The 24,770-nt window shown below is 37.4% G+C and overlaps 1 pseudogene; it reads right to left on the reverse strand.

Annotated features, from left to right (window-relative positions):
- Nucleotides 1-18,116: 18,116 nt before the first annotated feature.
- On the reverse strand, nucleotides 18,117-18,811 carry LOC147379466 (zinc finger CCHC domain-containing protein 17 pseudogene; annotated as a pseudogene).
- Between the last annotated feature and the right edge of the window lie 5,959 nt (nucleotides 18,812-24,770).

The following is a 24,770-nucleotide window of genomic DNA, read 5'->3' on the forward strand; positions in this document are numbered from 1 at the left end:
ATTATAGTAGTACACTGAAATGAAAATATAAAAGGAAAAAAATTTCTGAGAGTGATTAGTTGCTTTCTCATTTTAGAGCAATTTTTAAGTCAAGGAAAGCTTATATTTGTATTGTGATCCTTAATTCCACAACAACTGTATGAAGAAGACACTGTTATTTTATGAACTTCAGGCTTAGAGAAAATAGTATTTTTTCAAAGTAAAAAAAACCAGTTCTTCCTACTATAACTATTGCTCTGCAATTCCAGCACTGCTTTCTTATAAGGCTATTATGGAAAAGTATATAAATATAAATATGGGGCAAATAAACTAAATATAAACATATAAAAGAATACAAATATAAAATGTTGTAGAAAATACATATATACAGGACACATACACACACAGATACATATATATGCTATACATTTAGGAGTTGTTGCTTTAGAAAAGCATTTAAACTACATGATCGCCAAATTCCGCTCTCAAATAGCAAAATATACCAGACACTCAAATCAAAAATGTATTTATTTCAGATAATATTATGTATTTGAGTTATTGTCCAGAGTTGCCTAAATGTAGGTAGGGAAGAGCTCTGCTGCTGCTGCTGCTAAGTCGCTTCAGTAGTGTCCGACTCTGTGCGACCCCAAAGACGGCAGCCCATCAGGCTCCCCCCTCCCTGGGATTCTCCAGGCAAGAACACTGGAGTGGGTTGCCATTTCCTTCTCCAATGTATGAAAGTGAAAAGTGAAAGTGAAGTCGCTCAGTCTTGTCTGACTCTTAGCGACCCCATGGACTGCAGCCTACCAGGCTCCTCTGTCCATGGGATTTTCCAGGCAAGAGTACTAGAGTGGGGTGCCATTGCCTTCTATGAGGGAAGAGCTCTTCTCTAGTAATTATCTTAAAGCCTATTTGTTTAACTTAGTTTTGATCATAATCTATCTCTCCTTGTCTTTAAGCTTTTATGATTTTTCTATATTTTATGTTGCTATATGGTTTAATTCAATGGAATATACCTAGGTAGAAATTGAGAATTTTCACAGTTCAGTTCAGTCACTCAGTCGTGTCTGACTCATTGCGACCCCATGAATTGCAGCAAACCAGGCCTCCCTGTCCATCACCAACTCCCAGAGTTCACCCAGACTCACATCCATTGAGTCAGTGATGCCATCCAGCCATCTCATCCTCTGTCGTCCCCTTCTCCTCCTGCCCCCAATCCCCCCCAGCATCAGAGTCTTTTCCAATGAGTCAACTCTTCGCATGAGGTGGCCAAAGTACTGGAGTTTCAGCTTTAGCATCATTCCTTCCAAAGAAATCCCAGGGCTGATCTCCTTCAGAATGGACTGATTGGATCTCCTTGCAGTCCAAGGGACTCTCAAGAGTCTTCTCCAACACCACAGTTCAAAAGCATCAATTTTTCAGCACTCAGCTTTCTTCACAGTCCAACTCTCACATCCATACATGACCACAGGAAAAACCATAGCCTTGACTAGATGAACCTTTATTGGCAAAGTAATGTTTCTGCTTTTGAATATGCTATCTAGGTTGGTCATAACTTTCCTTCCAAGGAGTAAGTGTCTTTTAATTTCATGGCTGCAGTCACCATCTGCAGTTATTTTGGAGTAAGTGCTCTTATAAATTGCTGGTTTTAAAATCAGTTTTTCTGTCTTTGTGCCAGTACCATACTGTCTTGATAACTGTGGCTTTGTAGTAGAGCCTGAAGTCGGGTCAATCCCATTGCTGGGCATACACACTGAGGAAACCAGAAGGGAAAGAGACACGTGTACCCCAATGTTCATCGCAGCACTGTTTATAATAGCCAGGACATGGAAGCAACCTAGATGTCCATCAGCAGATGAATGGATAAGAAAGATGTGGTACATATACACAATGGAATATTACTCAGCCATTAAAAAGAATATATTTGAATCAGTTCTAATGAGGTGGATGAAACTGGAGCCTATTATACAGAGTGAAGTAAGCCAGAAGGAAAAACACCAATACAGTATACTAACGCATATATATGGAATTTAAAAAGATGGTAACAATAACCCTGTGTACGAGACAGCAAAAGAAACACTGTTGTATAGAACAGTCTTATGGACTCTGTGGGAGAGGGAGAGGGTGGGAAGATTTGGGAGAATGGCATTGAAACATGTAAAATATCATGTATGAAATGAGATGCCAGTCCAGGTTCGATGCACGTACTGGATGCTTGGGGCTAGTGCACTGGGACGACCCAGAGGGATGGTATGGGGAGGGAGGAGGGTTCAGGATGGGGAACACATGTATACCTGTGGTGGATTCATTTTGATATTTGGCAAAACTAATACAATTATGTAAAGTTTAAAAATAAAATAAAATTAAAAAAAATAAAATAAAATCAGTTTTTCTTTTTGCCTTCTTATACTCGCCCTTTCTCCTCTGTCTATGTCAGTTCATATATGGAGTTGTCCCAATCTAAAAACTTTTTTTCTCTCTTCCATATCTTTCTACAACAATAAAGCACTCAACAAGTCTTGCTGATTCTACTTCTGGAATAGTTTCAGAATTTTACCCTTATCTCCAACAATGATATATTTTTTCTGGATAACATGTCTTAGTACATGCTGTTTAATCTTTCTTCAATTCTTCCACACCTGCTCTTCTAGTTCCAATTTATGCCCAGTTCAAATACTATGTAATCTGTGAAAGTTTTCTTACTTTTACAAGCAGAGTTAAATCTCTTCTTTTCCTATTTTACAACAATATATAGTATATCTATTGTAATTATTTAAGCACGTGTTAATTTCCTCCATTGTATTGTCACATTCCTAATAGCAAGAATCATGAAAGTAGTTCAGATCCTAACATCAAATTAGTATAAGCTCAATTTTAAAAATATACCTTATGATTGAAAGTTTAAAGATTAGCATTCAGTTTTAGCTTATGATTTTCTGTTATAGATATGTAAGCTGTTTACTGCATCAGTAATCTTCAGAGAACTTGAATGAATGTAAGCTAAATTTAAATAAAGCACCATGATCTAAAAGGCTGTTTAGAAAATGAATCCGGGTTGCTCAATGTTATGTGAGAAACAACAGAAATGCATTTAATGCTTAACTTGAAGTAAGTTTAACCTACACACAAAGTAATTTTATTTTGAGATCAAGAAGCCAATAAAAATGATTGTTCTTTTCTTTTGTTAAGGGAAATCTAAAAAAAAAAAAAATGCCTTGTCATGAAGCTAACCCTCTTTAATTTAAATAAGTCAGAACAAAAATGTACCAAAATTACAGTAACAATAAATTAGAACAAAATAATAACAAAATAATAAGTCAGAACAAAAATGTACCAAAATTAAATTATTTATATGAGTACTTATAAATGATTAGTACTAAAGTTGGTCATAAGCTGTAGGTGATAATTATAGTAATTGTATTTTGGATTGCAGTAATTTTAAGCAAAGTATTTTTGGAGAAATTATATACTGATGCCATTTCTCTGTATATTTGTTTTCAAATGAGTAATACTACTAATTTTAAAGATCACTAACGACTGGTCTTTAAAAAAATTAGCTAGAAAAGATTTAAGTGTTTTATAAGTGTAGCATTCCATTCAGCATATATTTTTCTTAAATATATATTTATCATGCCTACAGTATTTCTCTAAATTTCAAAATATATTTTATATTTATTTTCATCTATATAGAACAACTAAACTTGCTATCATTCTACTTGGGTTTGACAGTTTTAATGAATAGCTGGTTGAATAAAATATTCTATCTTTTAAAACATTTTAGAAATGTTTTTTCCTGTTTTAGTACAAGGGGCTATACATTTAATATGGAAAATGAAAATATGTTATCATTGCTATTTTAACCAATTGAAGATAGACAGGAATACTGCTAACATGAATTAAAGGAATACACACACAATTACTTGGAAACTCAAATGTTTATTTGAGTTTCCAAGTAATTATTGAGTTTCCAAGTTTATTATTTCTTTGTTTTCAAACAAAGAAATTCGATAGGTAAACTTACCTTATTTCATAGTCTGTTCTTTCAGCTCTGCTGTACCAGAGTTGAGTAAGGCTGCCAAAGTAATGATCAGGGAAAACTTCTCAGCTATAAACTGAGCTACTCATAAAGTTTTATTGCACTCTCACCAGCCTATCAGTATTTAATAAACTTCTGTTCAATGTGCAATCATAAAAAAAACTTAACCCTGAAAACTGTTGTGTAAATCTCTCTCTGGGAATCTAGGTTAATTAATAATTGTGCCCTCAGATAGTCTTTGATTTCTGGAAGCTATGACTAGCCTAAGAACATAAAAGTACTTATTTATAGTGTTTATTTCCCTTTTCAAAATTGTATTTCTTTTACCATGTAGATGCTGTTTCATTTACTGTTTTATCTCATTGTGCAAAATTTAAACTCTCATTGGAAAGTTCAAACATACTTGTAAGCTAGGATTTGAAAAATACTTGTAGGAAATGACAATTGGCAGATAATATTTCATAAAAGGCAGTGATTAAATAAGTTATCTCCTGTGTCTTGTTATTAAACTTAAAGTTGAAGAACTAACAAAATCCCTAAGAAAGAAGTGTAAAAGTATAGATATATAAATAAGTAGTACAGAAATAAAATCAACATTTTATTTATTTATTACTTATAGCACTGATTTTATTATCAAAAATTATTGCATAAACACTTAACTTTTCATACAGAAAAAATATAGGATATCAATTATTACACTATTGGTTTAAGTTAAAATAATGTTTAAGGGCAAAAGACTTGAAACAAGAGCCCTGCATACACATACCAGCTGTAACACATATGTCCGAGAAACTCTGGGCACATTTGTTAATTTTATTCAAGCCTCCATCTCTGTATCTACAAATTAGAAATAAAAACACTTACCCATAGTGTCATCATAAGAATTATATGTGCTCACATAGCCCATTATCATTATTACAGCTTTGCTACCACAGAGTACAATTTGACTCTGAAATGGTTAGTATGAGTTCTGCATATAGTCAGGGCACTACATTTTCAAAGGAATTTGTATTAAAACAGTGTGGTCACACAAAGTAGAGTAACTAGTTTCTTGAGGCATCCTGAATATGAGTTTAAACAGAAAGAGTAAAAGAAGTGTACACATGGATTACTCTTAAAACCTGGGGAGATATAAAGGAGAACTTCCAGTACATAAATAGCAGTGATATGGAAATAAGATTAAAGTGATTTCTCTCAATTCACAAAGCATATAATTCTTTAAGTGGAAAATCTCATTAAATCAACTTAAATCTTCTAGAACCAAGAGGCGAGTGGAACAAAGTCACAGGATATAAGGTTTATATAACAAAGGTCATTCATGCTTCTATAAAACAGCAATGAATGATTGGACAATGAAACTAAAATACAGACATACAGGTAGATAGAAATAGATATGCATATTTAGAGAGATATAAATGAATGGGGCTTTCCAGGTGGGGCTTAACTTCTCTTCCAGACTCCAGTTAATCTGATTTTCTCTTTCTTTCCCTAAAGTATTCATCTACCACTCCCCAGCAAAACAATGCAACTTGTTTTAATCCCAGTGCAGTATTCCAATAGCACCTATTGCCTGGAGATAGAGATTTAAACTTCTTAACTTTATATTTACACTCTAAATTTTGCATTTGCCATTTCATCTGACATCCTCAGTGAACCCACTCTCCTGCCATAACTATTACTTAAGCTCTTCCACTTTCTTACTCTCACACCTGTGCTTATTTGGTCCAAAATCTGGATTGCCCTTCTTCAATGCAAGCTCTATCTTTCTAGTATCAGTTGACATCACTTTTCTACCAAAGGGACATTTGAATTCTTCTACTTGTCCTCAAGAGCATTAGTTAATGTCTCCCCATTCCCTTTCATAACCATGTATTTTGCAATTGTGTTACAGTACTGCTTTAGCTTATGTATTACCACTATCCATGCTTCCTTAGGGCTTCCCTCCTAGTTCAGTCAGTAAAGAGTCTGCCTGCAATGCAGGAGACCCAAGTTTGATTCCTGGGTTGGGACAGAGAAGCCTGGCAAGGCTACAGTCTATGGGATCACAAGAGTCTGACGCGACTAAGCACACAGAGCACAGCATGCTTGATTATATTGCCCACATGAGACTGAGCACATTTAGCAAGGACAATGACTTCTTCACTCAATTCACAACACTACACACAACATTTTATGGAGCAAGATATAGCAGTGACTGTAAATTGTATATCTATATCAGTCCTCCCTTGTCAAAGTTCACCAGCAAAAACCCATCAGGAACATGACTGGATTCAAGCAAGGAAGGGCAGGATGTCTCAGACAAAGTTGGCAGTGTTTATTATAGAATTTGTACTTACACTGTGTGTATGTGTGTGCATGTTCAATCTTATTCAACTCCATTGACCCAGGGTTTGAACCCAGGTCTCCTGCATTGACAGGCAGATTCTTATATTAAGCCTTATATTAAGGGACTTACATTAAGTGGACTTATATTAAGTGACTTTTATTAAGTTATAATATAACATCATATATGCCATGCTGTGCTAAGTCGCTTCAGTCGTGTCAGACTCTTTGCAACTCTATGGACTGTATCCTGCTAGGCTTCTCTCTCCATGGGATTTTCCAGGCAAGAATACTTGCCAGTGCCCTCCTCCAGGGAATCTTCCAGACACAGGGATTGAATCTATGTCTCCTGCGGCTCCTGCATTGGAGGTAGATTCTTTACCACTGAGCCACTGGGGAAGCCCCAATATAATATATATATATATATATATATATACACACACACACTTCCCCCCATATCCTCTATTTAGAATAGAGGATATGAGCCAGACATATATTGGTTCTATAAGCCAGCTTTGAGTGTGTATCCCCAGTAGACAAGAAGTTAGGAGAGATTTAAACTCCTGGATCACCTTGTGGACCAGAAGAACCTATCTACCCTGGATCATTAAATTTCCTCTAAAATGTTAAACGGGAGAAAAATAATCTGTCTGCTTTAAATCACTGAAGATTTGAGCATCTTTATTAGAGCACTTTATACACATCTAATACATATGGTAAGAATAGACATTGGCTACTGAATTATAAATTCTAATGATAAAATATTAAGAGTATCCACTATAAATCAAAAGATTGCTAATTGGATTATGTGTACTATCTGTGACCTCCTTTGGCCTTCAATTGTGTGGCTTGCCAAGTATTTTCCCAAATCAGGAAATTATATGCATACATATGCATAAATATCTAGAACTAATAGATAATAAAATATTAAAGGGACTAAGAGAATCACTACAAATGATTGCCAAATTGAAATAAAAATTCATTATTACTTTATTACTCATGCTTTCCTATGTTGGGGGAAAGAATTTATTTCTGTCAAATTTGCACTCTTGAAATGTGAGAGTGATTTGGATGGGAAGGGCTGGGTCATTTTGAATATAAGTTCTTGAAGAACTAGTAAGGTAATTTTCAAAATAAGTCATTTAGGACTTTCCTGGTGGTACAGTGGATAAGAATCTGCCCTGCAATGCAGGGGACTTGGGTTCGATCCCTGGTCCAGGAAGATTCCACAGCATGTGGAGCAACTAAGCTCATGTGCCACAACCCTAGATTCCACAAATTGCAACTACTGAGCCACTGTGCTGCAACTACTGAAACCCACACAGGTAGAGCCCGTGCTACACACAAGAGAGGCCACCAAAGTGAGAATTCTCTACACCACAACAAAGAGTATGCCCACTCACCGCAATAAGAGAAAGCCAGTGCATAGCAACAAAGATCCAGAGTAGCCAAAAAAATTAAAAATAAATTTAAAAAAATGTCAATCCTCACTGGGAAAAATTGACATGATAGATTGTTATCTATTAAGTTCCAATCATATGATATAAAATATATTTTGTGTAATACCAGTCTATGCAGTTGACATAAAACTGGAATAACTAATAAAAATGAATGCCTGAAAGTAATCTAATTATTATTGTATTTATTGCAAATATCATTGAAACTATATAAATATCAAAATGATATTTGTTTTATGAAAACTGTACTAAAGTTTCCAACTTATTAATAACTTTTTTGACCCTATTTCCATATTTGGATTCTAGGCAATCTTTGGTAGGAAAAAGCACTTTTTGATGATGGGATATTCATTCATATTTAAGTAAGCAGACTATGATTTATTTCAAATGGCTGCTGCTGCTGCTGCTGCTAAGTCACTTCAGTCCTATCTGACTCTGTGTGACCCCATAGACGGCAGCCCACCAGGCTCCCCCGTCCCTGGGATTCTCCTGGCAACAGCACTGGAGTGGGTTGCCATTTCCTTCTCCAATGCATGAAAGTGAAAAGTGAAAGTGAAGTCGCTCAGTCGTGCCTGACTCTTAGCGACCCCATGGACTGCAGCCTACCAGGCTCCTCCGCCCATGGGATTTTCCAGGCAAGAGTACTGGAGTGGGGTGCCATTCAAATGGCTACTAATGTATATATTCCTGAAATAGTAGTTTCATGCATAACAGTAAAGAAAAAGAAAAACAAAGTGACTAGAGGATGTTCTAAGATGAATCTGATCCCCTTAGCACTGAAAGATTTACTCACTTTAAATAAATATTTACTAAAGACTTAAAGTCATTTTTCTTTGGCAAATAAGAACACTGAAGCCTTCTTAGAAACCAACTTTCTAAACCCTTCTGGAGTAATTTCTACATTAAGAATAATCAGTAAAGTTGCATAGAACTCTATGTCTAATTCTGTGAAGGTTTCAACAGTGACAGTAAGTTTTCAATGACACATGGACTAAACACTTCAGTTTCTTGTTTCTTCACCCATAATAATATTTATTAGCTGAAATATTTATTATCTGGCAATTACTAATAGGGAATTTTAAATAAATTTAAATATAAATTATTTGAAGGTAATGAAGTAGCCCCTATGAGTGAGCATCTCCAAGATGTAACCTTTTTACACTTTCAGTTAAAATTACATCAGATATTTTCCAATATTCATTTTAGTATTCACCCATATCAGAAATAGTTTCATGAAACATAAGTTTTAGGAGGAAAATATACACTCAAAGCTCATTTAACTCATAAGTTTTCCAAGACAATGAGCAACCATTGAACTAAGAAATTCTGCCCAGCTCTAATACTTACATTCAATAAATTCTGAGATTTTTATGACCATTCTAATCCGTTGATACATTACCATATGCCAGCTTTGCATTAAGGAGAATAAAGTGATGAATGGTACTCCCATTTCTATGCTCACTGCCTCATAAAGTATGTGAGACTTTGCACTAGGTACAAAAGTCTTAAGTTATGAAACTGTTTATGACACAATAGGAAAATTGTCTAATTAAAATGAGAAAACAAACCAGAGTTAAAACATTTTATATTATTAGCAAACTTCTCTGATGTTTTCAGAATATATAAAACAAGCTTACAATACAAATACTGTAATTATTTCCCCCAGAATGTCTGAGAACTTATACCTACAATATAAAGTCAAATATTAATAGTTGGGGTTAATTTTAAGTTTGGACTAGATTACTTGAATTATATTAACAGAAATTCTAATCCAAGAAAAATACATGTATTGTATGTTACCTATAATATACATATCTGATTAACTGTTGTGCTCTTTCCCAAGTAGCACAGGAAAACGACTCAAAATATATCATGCTTTGGATAGCCACAAGGTTGCCAGCACAAAACTGAAAACTCGCACCAAGACATATTTTATCAGCTTCTTCCATCAGCATTGAGTTGCTAAAGAATTTTATTTTTTGACAGGTCAATTTTAACAATATGACTTCTAAAAAAAAAAGTTTATTTATACTTCAGAATGTGGACTTCTGCCTGGAATATAGAAATCTGGAAAGATCATAATGATATCAATTTTAAAACAACAAAAAGTCAGTTAACCTGCAAAACCACAACTTTTCTTGAATTCACTGGTAACAGGTAAAATTGATAACTTGAAATTGAAGCTAGAAGAATGCAAGGAGACACAGAACACATTTGCTTAACCAAATTACATGGACACCAATGTCACACAAGCCAGTAAGGAAAATTCAGTTAAAATTTGTACTGAATTGCTAGAGGTTGAATGTGGCTCATATGAAAGTAACCCTGAAAGCCAAAGACAAGGGACATTTGTACCTATTCACAGGCTCTTTTTAAAAGAATCTTTTTAATGTGGGCCATTTTTTAAGTCCCCCACCTTTTTTTAAAACTTTTAATTTTGTGTTGGAGTACAGCTGATTAATAATGTAACAGTTTCAGGTGGACAGTGAAGGGACTCAGTAACAAGTATACATGTATTCATTCTCCCCCAAAGTCCCCTCTCATCCAGGCTGCCACACAACATTGAGTAGAGTTCCCTATGCTACACAACCTTGTTGGCTATCCATTTTAAATATAGCAGTGTGTACATGCTGATCCAAAACTCCCTATCTATCCCTTCTGCCTATCCTTTCCCCCTAGCAACCATGTTAGTTCTCTAAGTCTGTGAGTCTGTTTCTGTAAACAAGTTCATTTATATTTCTTTTTAGTTTATGCATATAAAGGATATCAAACTATATTTCTCATTCTCTGACTTACTTCACTTAGTATAACAATCTCTAGGCCTATCCATGTTGATGCAAAAGGCATTATTTCATTCTTCTTTAATGGCTGAGTAATATCCCACTGTATATACATACCACATCTTCTTTATCAATTCCTCTATCGATGGACAATAAATGACTTTTCATATGCTGAAATATTTTCCCTCTATACCCACTTCCATTCAGTTCAGTTCAGTTCAGTCACTCAGTTGTGTCCAACTCTGCTACTGCATGGACTACAGAACGCCAGGCCTCCCTGTCTATCACCAACTTCTGGAGTTTACTCAAACTCATGTCCATTGAGTTGGTGATGCCATCCAACCATCTCATCCTCTATCATCCCTTTGTCCTCCCACTCTCAATCTTTCCCAGCATCAGGGTATTTTTGAATGAGTCAGTTTTTCACATCAGGTAACCAAAGTATTGGAATTTCAGCTTCAAAATCAGTCCTTCCAATGAATATTCAGGACTGATTTCCTTTAGGATGGACTGGTTGGGTCTTCTTGCAGTCCAAGGGATTCTCAAGAGTCTTCTCTAACACCACAGTTCAAAAGCATCAATTCTTCAGTGCTCAGCTTTCTTTATAGTCCACCTATCACATCCATACATGATGTGTATGGAAAAACCATAGCTTTGACTAGATGGATCTTTGTTGGCAAAGTAACATCTCAGCTTTTTAATATACTGTCTAGGTTGGGCATAACTTATCTTTCAAGGACAAGTGTCGTTTAATTTCATTGATGCAGTTACTATCTGCAGTGATTTTGGAGCCCCCCAAAATAGTCTGTCACTGTTCCCATTCCATTAAGTGGCTTTTCTTTCTTTTATGAAAAGTGGCTTTTCATAAAAAGCCACCATTTATGAATGGTGGCTTCTCTGGTTGCTCAGCTGGTAAAGAATAAACCTGAAATGCAGGATACTTGGTTCAATTCCTGGGTTGGGAAGATCCCCTGGAGAAAGGAAAGGCTACTCACTCCAGTATTCTGGCTTAGAGAATTCCATGGATTGTATAGTCCCTGGGGTTGCAAAGAGTCAGGCACAACTGAGTGCCTTTCACTTTCACTTTCATCATGAATGGATGTTGAATGTTATCAAATGCTTTTCTTTCCTCTCTTGAGATGATCATGTGGTTTTTGTCTTTTCTTTTGTGGATATGGTATATCACATTGATTGACTTGCCTATGCTAAACCATCCTTGTGATTCTAGGATGAATCCAACCTGGTCATGATGTATGATCTTTTTTGTGTATTGTTGGCTTTGGTTTGTTAATATCTTTTTGAGAATTTTTTGCTTCTATATTCATCAAAGATTTTGGGCTGTGACTTTTTGGTAGTTTCTTTGTCTGGTTCTGGTATCAGATATCTTGTTTGGGACCCTGAATGCTTCCTGTACCTAGATATCTGTTTCCTTCTTTAGCTTTGGGAACTTTCCATTCATAATTTCTTAAAATACACTTTCAGTCCCCTGTTCTCTTTCTTTTCCTTCCAGGATTCCTATTATGTATAGATTGGCATGCTTTCTATTATCCCATAGGTAACTTATTTGCTTCCATTTTTTTTTTTTTTAATTTGGTGTTCTGTCTCTTGTCCTGATTGAGTGATTTCCATTATTCTATCTTTTAGATGACTTATTTGTTTTTCTGCATGATTCATTCTGCTATTCACTGCCTTTAGCTCAGCTTTTGAATTGGTGAGTGACTTTTCTAACATTTCTTGGTTTCTTTTTATAATTTCTAGTTCGTTTAACAGTAACTTTCATTTCTATCAATAACCTTTCTTAATTCTTTCCTTATTTTCATTATTTCCTTTTTGAACTTGGTATCTATTATACTGAAGAGTTCTGTTTCTTTCTTTTTTTGAAAGCGATAGAGTCAGGATTGATTTGTTTTTTATTTTTTTTTCAAACTTTAAATTTTTAACTTTGCATTAAAATATAGCCGATTAACAATGTTCTGGAAGTTTCAGGTATACAGTGAGGAGATTTAACCATGCATATACATATATCCTCTCGGCCACTGCCCCTGACCTCGGACGTGGGTTAGCTCCTCTCGGCGCATGTCTGAGGTCAAGGGCGGAGGCCAAGAGGAGCAACCCCACCTCCAAGGAATGGTGGCTGCGCAGGTGCAGGAGGGCTGAGAGGAGCTAACCCACATTCAAGGTCAGGAGGGGCGGCTGTGAGGAGATACCCTTCGTCCAAGGTAAGGAGCAGCGGCTGCACTTTGCTGGAACACCCGTGAAGAGATACTCCACATTCAAGGTAAGAGAAACCCAAGTAAAATGCTAGGTGTTGCAAGAGGGCATCACAGGGCAGACACACTTAAACCATAATCACAGAAAACTAGTCAGTCTGATCACACAGACCACAGTCTTGTCTAACTCAATGAAACTAAGCCATGCTGTGTGGGGCCACCCAAGATGGGTGGGTCATGGTGGAGAGGTCTGACAGAATGTGGTCCACTGGAGAAGGGAATGGCAAACCACTTCAGTACTCTTGCTTTGAGAACCCCATGAACAGTATGAAAAGGCAAAATGATAGGATAATGAAAGAGGAAGTCCCCAGGTTTGTAGGTGCCCAATATGTTACTGGAGATCAGTGGAGAAATAACTCCAGAAAGAATGAAGGGATGGAGCCAAAGCAAAAACAATACCCAGTTGTGGATGTGACTGGTGATAGAAGAAAGGTCCAATGCTGTAAAGAGCAATATTGCATAGGAACCTGGAATATCAGGTCCATGAATCAAAGGAAATTGGAAGTGGTCAAACAGGATATGGCAAGAGTGAATGTCGACATTCTAGGAATCAGTGAACTAAAATGGACTGGAATGGGTGAATTTAACTCAGATGACCATTATATCTACAACTATGGGCAGGAATCCCTTAGAAGAAATGGAGTAGCCATCATGGTCAACAAAAGAGTCCAAAATGCAGTACTTGGATGCAATCTCAAAAACGACAGAAGGATCTCTGTTCGTTTCCAAGGCAAACTATTCACTATCACAGTAATCCAAGCCTATGCCCCAACCAGTACCTCTAAAGAAGCTGAAGTTGAATGGTTCTATGAAGACCTACAAGACCTTTTAGAGCTAACATCCAAAAAAGATGTCCTTTTCATTATAGGAGACTGGAATGCAAAAGTAGGAAGTCAAGAAACACCTGGGATAACAGGCAAATTTGGCCTTGGAATATGGAATGAAGCAGGGCAAAGGCTAATAGAGTTTTGCCAGGAGAATGCACTGGTCATAGCAAACATCCTCTTCCAACAACACAAGAGAGGACTCTACACATGGACATCACCAGATGGTCAACACTGAAATCAGATTGAATATATTATTTGTAGCAAAAGATGGAGAAGCTCTATACAGTCAGCAAAAATAAGACCAGGAGCAGACCGTGGCTCAGATCATGAACTCCTTATTCCCAAATTCAGACTTAAATTGAATAAAGTAGGGAAAACCTCCAGACCATTCACGTATGACCTAAATCAAATCCTTACGATTATACAGTGGAAGTGAAAGTGAAAGTGAAAAGTGAAAGTGAAGTCACTCAGTTGTTTTCAACTCTTTGCGACCCCATGGACTGTAGTCTATCAGGCTTCTCTGTCCATGGGATTTTCCAGGCAAGAGTGCTGGAGTGGATTACCATTTCCTTCTCCAGGGGATCTTCCTGACCCAAGAATTGAACCCAGGTCTCCTGCATTGCAGGCAGAGGCTTTACCGTCTGAGCCACCAGGGAAGCCACAGTGGAAGTAAGAAATAGATTTAAGGGACTAGATCTGATAGATAGAGTGCCTGATGAATTATGGATGGAGGTTCATGACATTGTACAGGAGACAGGGATCAAGACCATACCCATGGAAAAGAAATGCAAAAAGAGCAAAATGGCTGTCTGGGGAGGCCTTACAAATAGCTATGAAAAGAAGAGAAGCGAAAAGCAAAGGAGAAAAGGAAAGATATAAGCATCTGAATGCAGAGTTCCAAAGAATAGCAAGGAGAGATAGGAAAGCCTTCCTCAGTGAGCAGTGCAAAGAAATAGAGGAAAACAAGAGAATGGGAAAGACTAGAGATCTCTTCAAGAAAATTAGAGATACCAAGGGAACATTTCATGCAAAGATGGGCTTGATAAAGAACAGAAATGGTACGGACCTAACAGAAGAAGAAAATATTAAGAAGAGGTGGCAATAATACACAGAAGAACTGTACAAAAAAGATCTTCATGACCCAGATAACCACAATGGTGTGATCACTGACCTAGAGCCAGACATCCTGGAATGTGAATTCAAGTGGGCCTTAGAAAGCATCACTACGAACAAAGCTAGTGGAGGTGATGGAATCCCAGTACAGCTATTTCATATCCTGAAGATGATGCTGTGAAAGTGTTGCACTCAAGATGCCAGCAAATTTGGAAAACTCAGCAGTGGCCACAGGACTGGAAAAGGTCAGTTTTCATTCCAATCACAAACAAAGGCAATGCCAAAGAATGTTCAAACTACCTCACATTTGCACTCATCTCACACGCTAATAAAGTAATGCTCAAAAATCTCCAAGCCAGGCTTCAGCAATATGTGAACCATGAACTTCCAGATGTTCAGGCTGGCTTTAAAAAAGATAGAGGAATCAGAGATCAAATTGCCAAAATCCACTGGATCATCGAAAAAGCAGGAGAGTTCCAGAAAAGCATCTATTTCTGCTTTATTGACTATACCAAAGCCTTTGACTGTGTGGATCACAATAAACTGTAGAAAATTCTTCAAGAGATGGGAGTACAAGACCACCTGACCTGCCTCTTGAGAAACCTATATGCAGGTCAGGAAGCAACAGTTAGAACTGGACATGGAACAACAGATTGGTTCCAAATAGGAAAAGGAGTACGTCAAGGCTGTACATTGTCACCCTGCTTATTTAACTTATATCCAGAGTACATCATGAGAAATGCTGGACTGGAAGAAGCACAAGCTGGATTCAAGATTGCCGGGAGAAATACCAATAACCTCAGATATGCAGATGACACCACCCTTATGGCAGAAAGTGAAGAGGAACTAAAAAGCCTCTTGATGAAAGTGAAAGAGGAGAGTGAAAAAGTTGGCTTAAAACTCAACATTCAGAAAACAAAGATCATGGCATCTGGTCCCATCACGTCATGGGAAATAGATGGGGAAACAGTGGAAACAGTGTCAGACTTTATTTTTGGGGGCTCCAAAATCACTGCAGATGGTGACTGCAGCCATGAAATTAGAAGATGCTTATCCCTTGGAGGAAAAGTTATGACCAACCTAAATAGCATATTGAAAAGCAGAGACATTACTTTGCCAACAAAGGTCCGTCTAGTCAAGGCTATGGTTTTTCCATTGGTCATGTATGGATGGGAGAATTGGACTGTGAAGAAAGCTAAGCGCTGAAGAATTGATGCTTTTGAACTGTGGTGTTGGAGAGGAGTCTTGAGAGTCCTTTGGACTGTAAGGAGATACAGCTAGTCCATTCTAAAGGAAATCAGTCCTAGGTGTTCATTGGAAGGCACTTCCATTGGCCCCACCTCCAGTGTTGAAATGCAGGCAATCTGCGCTGGTGTTCCTCAAGGTTCAGTGTTCACAAAGCTGCCAGCATGGATCCTTGGGTGCCAATATGTTGAAGAAATCAGGAACCCAGAACACAGTACCTGGACCTTCTGTGGGAGCAATGGAAGCAACCCAGACCCTGGCCCTGCTTCTGTGTGTACACTCCCGCAAAGCCCACAGATGCTGAGGCTGGACCCATCCCAGACACTGGAGTACCTGTTGTCTTGCTGGCAGAACTCACAGAGGCAGCAACAAGAAAGAGGCGGCTATGGTGGATCTAGCCCTTTCCTTGCTTGTGCATTAATAGTGGGATTTCAGTGGCAGTACATGTTCACTGTACTGTGAGCATGCCAAAAGTGAGGTTGCTATGGTGGGCCCTGGCCCTCCATCCTTGCATACCTTAGTGAGGACATTTTGCTTCTGTGATGGGGCTGTGCTTCCTCCATGTACACCTCCCCTCCACGCCCCATCCAACCCCTTGTGGACCATACCACACTCAAGCCACTTCAGGCTGTTTCTGTGCAGCCAGCCCCAGTCCTCTGAAGCCCAGGGTTCAGCACCCAGACCCTGCATGTACCAGCAGGTGCATATATGGGCTGAGGATTTCAGTAAGGTAGCATGGATCCTCTGTGACCTCTGCCACCCCACCTAGTCTTTTCTTACAATTAGATTACCTTCGTAGTTCACTGTTGAGTCTCTGCCCCAATTATGGCTACCCTAGATAGAGTGCCATGCTGTGATGTGGAGTAAGCAGGGCCTGAGAATTAACTTGGCTTAGGCTAAGGTGTGGGATTGGACAGTGACCTCTTTCTTCCCTTCCTGGGGTGCCAGTGTACATATGCTCTTTATGAGTGGAATCCAAGAGTCTTACTGGCATTCTGTTGGTCTCAGTGGTCCTCCAACAAGACAAGAGGGTTTGTTTCTATATCTCTGTTCTTTATAAAGATGCTTATATACTTTCTGGATCACCAGCCCCTTTTCTTTACCTCGGTTCTATCATTCTACTGCTAATATGCCCACTTACGTTTACTAACAATTACATTAGATTTTGCAGTTAGAGTAACTGAAATGTGCAAAAGGGAGAAGACATTGAATAAGAGGATTACTATTTGAGCATTTTATAGATTAGAAAGACTACTGATATCTGTCAGATATGACTGGGATAACATCAGAAATAAGAACTGCATGCACAGCTTATACTGAGGAGAGATATTAAGAGTCAAATCTATTGACATAGGCCAAATAATGAGAGGTTTTTTTTTTTTAGTACTAGGAATTTAAACATAAACCTGAAATGAAACCAATTGCCTCACAATGAAGTAAATACAAAGTAAACCAATGATTTTGGCTTGAGATGTCTGGTTGAGTGGTCTGATGGAACGTCACAACAGGCTAAGTCACTGCAAACAATGGTTTCCTGGCTGTGACCACCAGCTGTCACTTCTAACAGGGCAGAATCATTTTAAGGGAATGGAAAAAGTGAGCACCACTTCTTACCGTGTTCTCCCTCATACTGCCATTCTCCCTCTGCCTGTGTCCTGGATGTAGCAGAGACCATCCACCAACCAGGACAGGGTAGGTAGGCCAACAGGGAGGGGCCAATCACTCTGTTCACCTACAGCCAGACTCACCCCTACAGCACTTCCTGTGGCTCTAGCCTGGACTCCTGTACAGGAATCTGGCTCTGGAAGTGGCAGCTGGAGAGGGTAATAAGACCTCCTGCTGCATGAAATTGGGTGAATGAATGGGTGAGCTGCAGGGGTCACTTGCAAAGCGACCAAGAGTGGTAAGGAAACAACTCATTCAGGCAGATGCTTTTGAAACCTAACTCCTAAACTTGCCTGTGGCATGAAGAATGGCATCTCTCATGGGAGAGAAGAGGGTGAGAAGCCATATTCTCACTACTGAGTCTTTCTAGGAGCCAGGGCTTCAAACCACAGACTCCTGGTTCCTTCTCTCAACCACCCCCTCTACTCTCCACTCTCCTTGTGCTTCTTTGTCTTCTTCTTTGCTGACCTGCTGTCCTTTGATGTGTGCCTTGTCCTCTTGCCTGTATCACTCTCAGAGACTGAGCTGTCAGAGTCAGATGACTTCCTGTCTCTACGTTTACATTTCTCCTTTCTTTTTCTAGAAGAATTTCTCATGGGGTCAGGCTTTTCAAACTCTGTTGACTTTGCCTTTTCCTTCTCTTCCTCATAGGAGAGTACTTGGTCCCACCTGGTTGCATGAAACAATCCTTTGCAAAGTGGCTTTTACAGCAACACTTCTTGCAGGTGGTGTTCAGGACAGCCTCAAGGGTGATCTTCTGCCCAGTGTAATCCTGGAAGGACCGCCTCTGCCTCTCTTCTTGCTCAGTGATAATGTTGTTGGGATCAAGGTCCTTCCCAGTCCCTTAGTTGACAGCCTTCATGGAGAAGGATAATTTTATCCTATCATTTTTTTCTCTCGGCCAGTAAACTTCATCCACACTTTGTCTCCAACATCTACTATCTCAGAGGGCTTATCCACGCAATAGGATGACATGTGAGTTCAAATCAGACCTTGCTTCTGACAGCCTGGAATTTTGATAAAGGCTCCATAGTCTATGACTTAGCAACCTCTCCTTGGAAAATAGTGTACAGAGCAGGCAAGTTCTCCATGGTCTCGGGTCTTCCTGAATTCATCCTTAATGTTCTATAGCTCCTCCATTTCTCTTCTGCTAAAGCTAATTGAAGTGTTTCGGTGTCAGCCTCTGGTCTTCCCCTTGCAGCATTAATGACAGATTTTTAATCACACAGAACTACCTCTTGTCCTTAAAGTATAATTCCAGAAATCAAGAATGGAAACCCATTATCCAAAAATATTGTATTTACTTCCTTAAATCATAATTTTCTTGGTTTCAAGGTCAGCTGTAGGACACAAATGAAAGAAAAGAAACAAAAAATAAAGCTGGATGTATGGAGGTATAAATTTAAATAATCTCATTTTATATATGTTTTATTATAGTAGTTAACATCTAAATTTATTTCCTACAATCAGCAAGAAATAAAGAGTTTGAGATTAAATCAGATTAGATTATATTTTGAGTATTCTGTTGGTCACTTTGTGCAATAAACGGGGGGAGTACATGCTATTTGTTTGAAGAACATCTGTCCTACCCTTGCAACAACATCAACATTCAAGTTAGTGCCAACAAGCCCAAGTGAATTGCTTTTGAAATGTCATGAGCCTACATTTCTCTTTCAAGGCCACTAACAGAAAAAGAATTTTTGAAAAATCACCAAAAGAAGATAAATCTGCAAAGGAAAATGACTAAAAGTCATGTAACACAGAAAAAATAGCATTCAAAACAGAGAAACATGATCATAAAAATCATTTAATAACTGAAAATGTACAATGTTATGTAAATCTAGGTTGCTTATTATAAAAAATAATTTATTGATTGAAATAAAATTCACTACTTGAAATATTTTGAATATTTCAGGTTGTGTTCCAGTTACCTTGATGTTAAGGAAAAAAGAATTTATATTTAAAAACTAGTTCCCACAAACAATTACCTCAAAGATAAAACACTTTAATATTATAATAACATCCTGGAAGAGTTATTGGAGCAAATTGTTGAAGTAAGATAAAACAGCTGGCATTATGGAATAAAAATAGTTTCCAGTAAAGAAGAGAAAATGAAGGGAGTTCACATATACTAAGCCTTGGTATAAAATACTGTGCTATACTCTTATCTCATTATTTTATTTTACCCCCTCCCCCTGAAAAATGAACACTGCTCTAGAGTTACAGGTGTGGAAGGCAAGGTTCAATGACAGTCCGTGAAAGAGCTAGAGATTTCTATCTCCAAAGTCCATGTTCTTTGCATGAAAGCATAAATATCTGGAGTTTAGCCTATCATATATTTTAAACAGTAAATAACAATTTCATGCCCAATATAATCATGAATAAGCTCCAGCACTATCTGAATCACCAGGGTGAATTCCCAGAGTTCATCAGGTCATTTTTATTTATAAAGATATTAACTTGATACTGAGAGTGTACATGCAGGAATCACGTCTTAGCAGCAGTGTATAAGTTTCCAATGAGGCACTTTGCCAAGGATACTTTGTTTTTCTCTTAACCATGGAGACTGGAAATGCAGAAAGGTGGTAAAATTTTTTGAATTAAGTAGATAATGAAAAATGCACATAAAAGATAAAAATTGTTGCATGTCCATGGGCGTCTGTACAATCTTAAGTGTATCTAAGACTCCTTAACCATCTCCAGAAATTCTAAAATAATCCATATATAGATAAGTCTGTGATACCAAATCAGTTCAGTTCAGTCGCTCAGTCCCGTCCGACTCTTGGAGACCCCATGGACTGCAGCACGCCAGGCTTCCCTGTCCATCACCAACTCCTGGAGCTTGCTCAAACTCATTTCTATTGAGTCGGTGATACCATCCGACCATCTCATCCTCTGTCATCCCCTTCTACTCCTGCCTTCAATCTTTCCCAGGATCAGGGTCTTTTTGAATGTGTCAGTTATTTGCATCAGGTGGCCCAAGTATTAGAGTTTCAGCTTCAACATCAGTCCTTCCAATGAGTATTTAGGACTGATTTCCCTTAGGACGGACTGGTTGGATTCCCTTGCAGTCCAAGGGACTCTCAGGAGTCTTCTTCAATACCACAGTTCAAAAGAATCAGTTCTTCAGCTCTCAGCTTTCTTTATAGTCCAACTCTCACATCCATACATGACTACTGGAAAAATCATAGCTTTGACTAAATGGACCTTATTTGCCTTTGACTCTGTAGAGGCAAATAATGTCTCTGCTCTTTAATATGCTGTCTAGGGCATAGCTTTTCTTCCAAGAGCAAGTGTCTTTAAATTTCATGGCTGCAGTCATCATCTGCAGTGATTTTGGAACCCAAGAAAATAAAGTCTGTCACTGTTTACATTGTTTCTCCATTTATTTGCCATGGATACCAAATAGCAGCTATAATATTTACTTTAATGGTTAATTCTTCCAAATAAATGACCAAAAGTGTACCACTGTGACATTCAAAACTGTAGCATTCAAGATTTTTCATAGACAGCTCTTCCCTTTGCTGACTACCCATTCTCTTTACCCTGAATCATTACCTAAATCTTGCTTATGGAAACTGCACTAAAATAAACATTTAACTCAACAACTGAATATGGTCAAATCAGTACCTTACTGATTCTAAGGTAATTCAAGGGCTTAGAAATTATTACAGTATGTCTCTGATATATGCTTATTAATTTGGTTAACAGAGGGCAGATAGCTCTTTAAACAGTTTATGAAATACTGTTAAAAAAATTCTAGACCTTAATATTTGCTTCATATCTATGGAGAAATGAAAGATTATTCCATAAACAGTGTTAGAAAAAGAGGGTAGTCACCTGGAGAAAAATGATATGTTGCATTTTTACCTCACCTTTTCTCTAAAATTGGACTCATATGTCAGGATTTATAAGAGGGGGAAAAAGCAAGAATCAAAATAGTGCACATAAAATGCAGCATGAACATATATTACAATCTGAGAAAATAGCATTCTACTGAAAACCATATATATATTTATATTTATGTTACATATGTTACATATATGCACTATACACACCCACCCATATGCACACACCAGGTATTATTTCTAGAGTCTTTTCCTTTTTACTCCTGCTGAACTTTATGAGGCATTCATCTTGGAAGGCTGCTTGGTCCAGAAGAAAGAACTAGAATAATAATTAGTAGCTCTGTATATGGAGAAGGCAATGCCAACCCACTCCAGTACTGTTGCCTGGAAAATCCCATGGGCGGAGGAGCCTGGTAGGCTGCAGTCCATGGGGTCACTCAGAGTTGGACACGACTGAGTGACTTCACTTTCACTTTTCACTTTCATGCATTGGAGAAGGAAATGGCAACCCACTCCAGTATTCTTGCCTGGAGAATCCCAGGGACAGGGGGGCCTGGTAGGCTGCCGTCTCAGGGGTCGCACAGAGTCAGACATGACTGAAGCAACTTAGTAGCAGCAGCTCTGTATACAAGTCTCAGCTTTAACATTTCCTGACCATATAATCTTGGGTAAGTACTTGAACCTCTTTGTCTCAGTTTACCTCAAGTATAAAGCAAAGATTAAAAAACCTTATTTTAATAAAATTCAGTGTGTCATAGTAGCCTCAAAACCTCTGACTTGACTTACTAGGACATACTGACTTTTAATCTTTGTTTAAACCTTATTTTAATAAAAGTCAGTGAGTCTTAGTAAGTCAAGTCAGGGATTTTGAGGCTACAAACCTAAGTCTAAGGGTTTGCTTTGTTATTTCTTGGTTGTGGGTCCTTGAAAAGTGACTTAAACCATTTACACTTAATTTTCACAACTGATATCGAGGATAATATCTATCTCCTAGTGGTGCCAATAAAAACAATGAGGCTCAGAAAGTTTAAATGATTTATTCAGAGATATAAGATAGTGACAGACAGAAAAGTCTACATCTGTTGTCTGATTAAATTTAACCTATTCACAACATTGGCTACCCAGGTGGCTCACTGGTAAAGAATCTGCCTGCCAAGCAGAAAACCCAGGCTTGATTCCTGGGTCAGGACGATTCCCTGGAGGATGAAATGGCAACCCACTCCAGTATTGCTGCCTGGGAAATCCCATAACAGAGGAGTCTAGTGGGCTACAGTCCATGGGCTCACAAAAGAGTCAGACACAACTTAGTGACTAAACAACAACAAATTCATAACATTGTAGATCATATTTTCAAACAAAATGTCCTTGATAGCAATATAAAAATATAAGGACACACATAAATTTTCTTAAATTGCTCTAGATTAGCATGAATAGTACAACTCTAATTATATAACTAAGAAAATTCTTACATACTTTGGGGATTTACAATATATTGACTTCAGAGTTTCTTATTAACATTTAATTGCCTTAAAAGCAGTGAAAGCTTGAAACATCATATGATTAATTTTTAATGACATGTTTTCTATCTCTTTGAAAAAAGATATTATTTAGCAAAATAATTTGAAAATCAAAATATACAGGATTTATTTTTGTATTGGATTTTTGTGAGAGAGAAGGATTTGGAGGTAAGCTTCAGGATAACTAAATATAAATGGCACAACACAGGCTGGAAATTAGTATTAATAACTTGAATATATTTTGGCTTTGGCTAACAGCATATGTCCCTTTCTACACATTCTTTAAATTCAACTTGTTTTGGAATATTTGAAATAATTTTAATATTTGCTTTTCTCAAATTAAAACAGTACAACAAATGCTATATAATAAACATGATTCTGGCTGTAGAACCCTGACAATTCACAGTCAATCTGGCTAAGAAACTGTACACTAATTAATACAAACGGTTATCTTGAAGAACTCATATTTAGAGCATCAATGTAAAACATATCCAATGCCAAAGTCAAATTTATGTCTATCAAATAGTTTTGTTGTTTAAATGTTTCCTTTGATTATGACATTTTTCCCACTACCATCACATTCAAATAGTAAATTTATTTTATCAGGATGAGTTACACTTATCCTTACTATCTAAAAGATATATTTTCACATACATAAACATCAGTCAGAAATCAATGTCAAATTATGGAAACTCATTTGAATAAAGAGAAAACTAAAGGGAGTAGATGACAGTACCATATACCCATAATTGCTAAAATAAAAGTTTGAAAGCTGAGTTGATACACAAAAAAATATAACTGAATATTATTATTAAAGATAAGAGTAGAAAAAAGTCTTAGTACACTATTTTTCTTTTTTTAATTCATTAGTTGTTCTGTCATGTCTGACTGTTTGCAACCCCATGGACTATAGCCCTACAGGTTCCTCTGTCCATGGGATTTTCCAGGCAAGAATACTGGAATGGGTTGCCATTTTCTTCTCCAGGGGATCTTCCTCACCCAAGGGCTGAACCTGGGTCTCCCTGCATTGCAGGCAAATTCTTTACCAACTGAGCCACTAGGGAAGCCCAGGTACAATATAGTGAACTATAGAAGGAATTCTTTCCATTCAGGTAAAAGATGTTTTAAGTAAAAGACTATGAAATGAAATAAAAAGCACTACAAGGTGGTTAATAGATGCTTGTTTAAGGACCAGGTAAATAACCATAATACATTCCTTACTTCCAAGCTCTACTCAGAATTTAGAAACAAGTATTTGAAAAAAACATTTCAAGATCTCTGAGTATTCTTGGTCACTGAGTTAGAACATGTTTTTAATCACTGAACCTATGCGATAATTAATGATAAAACACAGATCAAGAACATGTACTTATTGAATCAAGGGCATTATCAAACTTACTTTCATTTTTTATGCAAATATAAATGAAATAAAGCCATAAATTAAAGGGTTGTTAGCATTGTGTTTTGATTTTGTGTAGGCTTGCTGGGTAAAGATCTGAATTTTATGATGCTTCATAGTGTTTACCCTCTATCACATATTCAGTCCACAACTTCTAGAATAAGTATGTTTTGAATATCCTAAATAACTGTAAAGTGTAGGAGTTACATAATTTACAGAAATAACAAGGCAATATACATGGCATTCTGTGGTTTCATCAAACATGCCTAAAATAAGACAAAAAACATTCTGATTATGACTTATAAAGATGCT

This window comes from Bos grunniens, chromosome 1 (assembly GCF_055505025.1).
Source record: "Bos grunniens cultivar Pamir isolate PY7600 chromosome 1, Bosgru_T2T1.0, whole genome shotgun sequence".
NCBI lineage: Eukaryota > Metazoa > Chordata > Mammalia > Artiodactyla > Bovidae > Bos > Bos grunniens.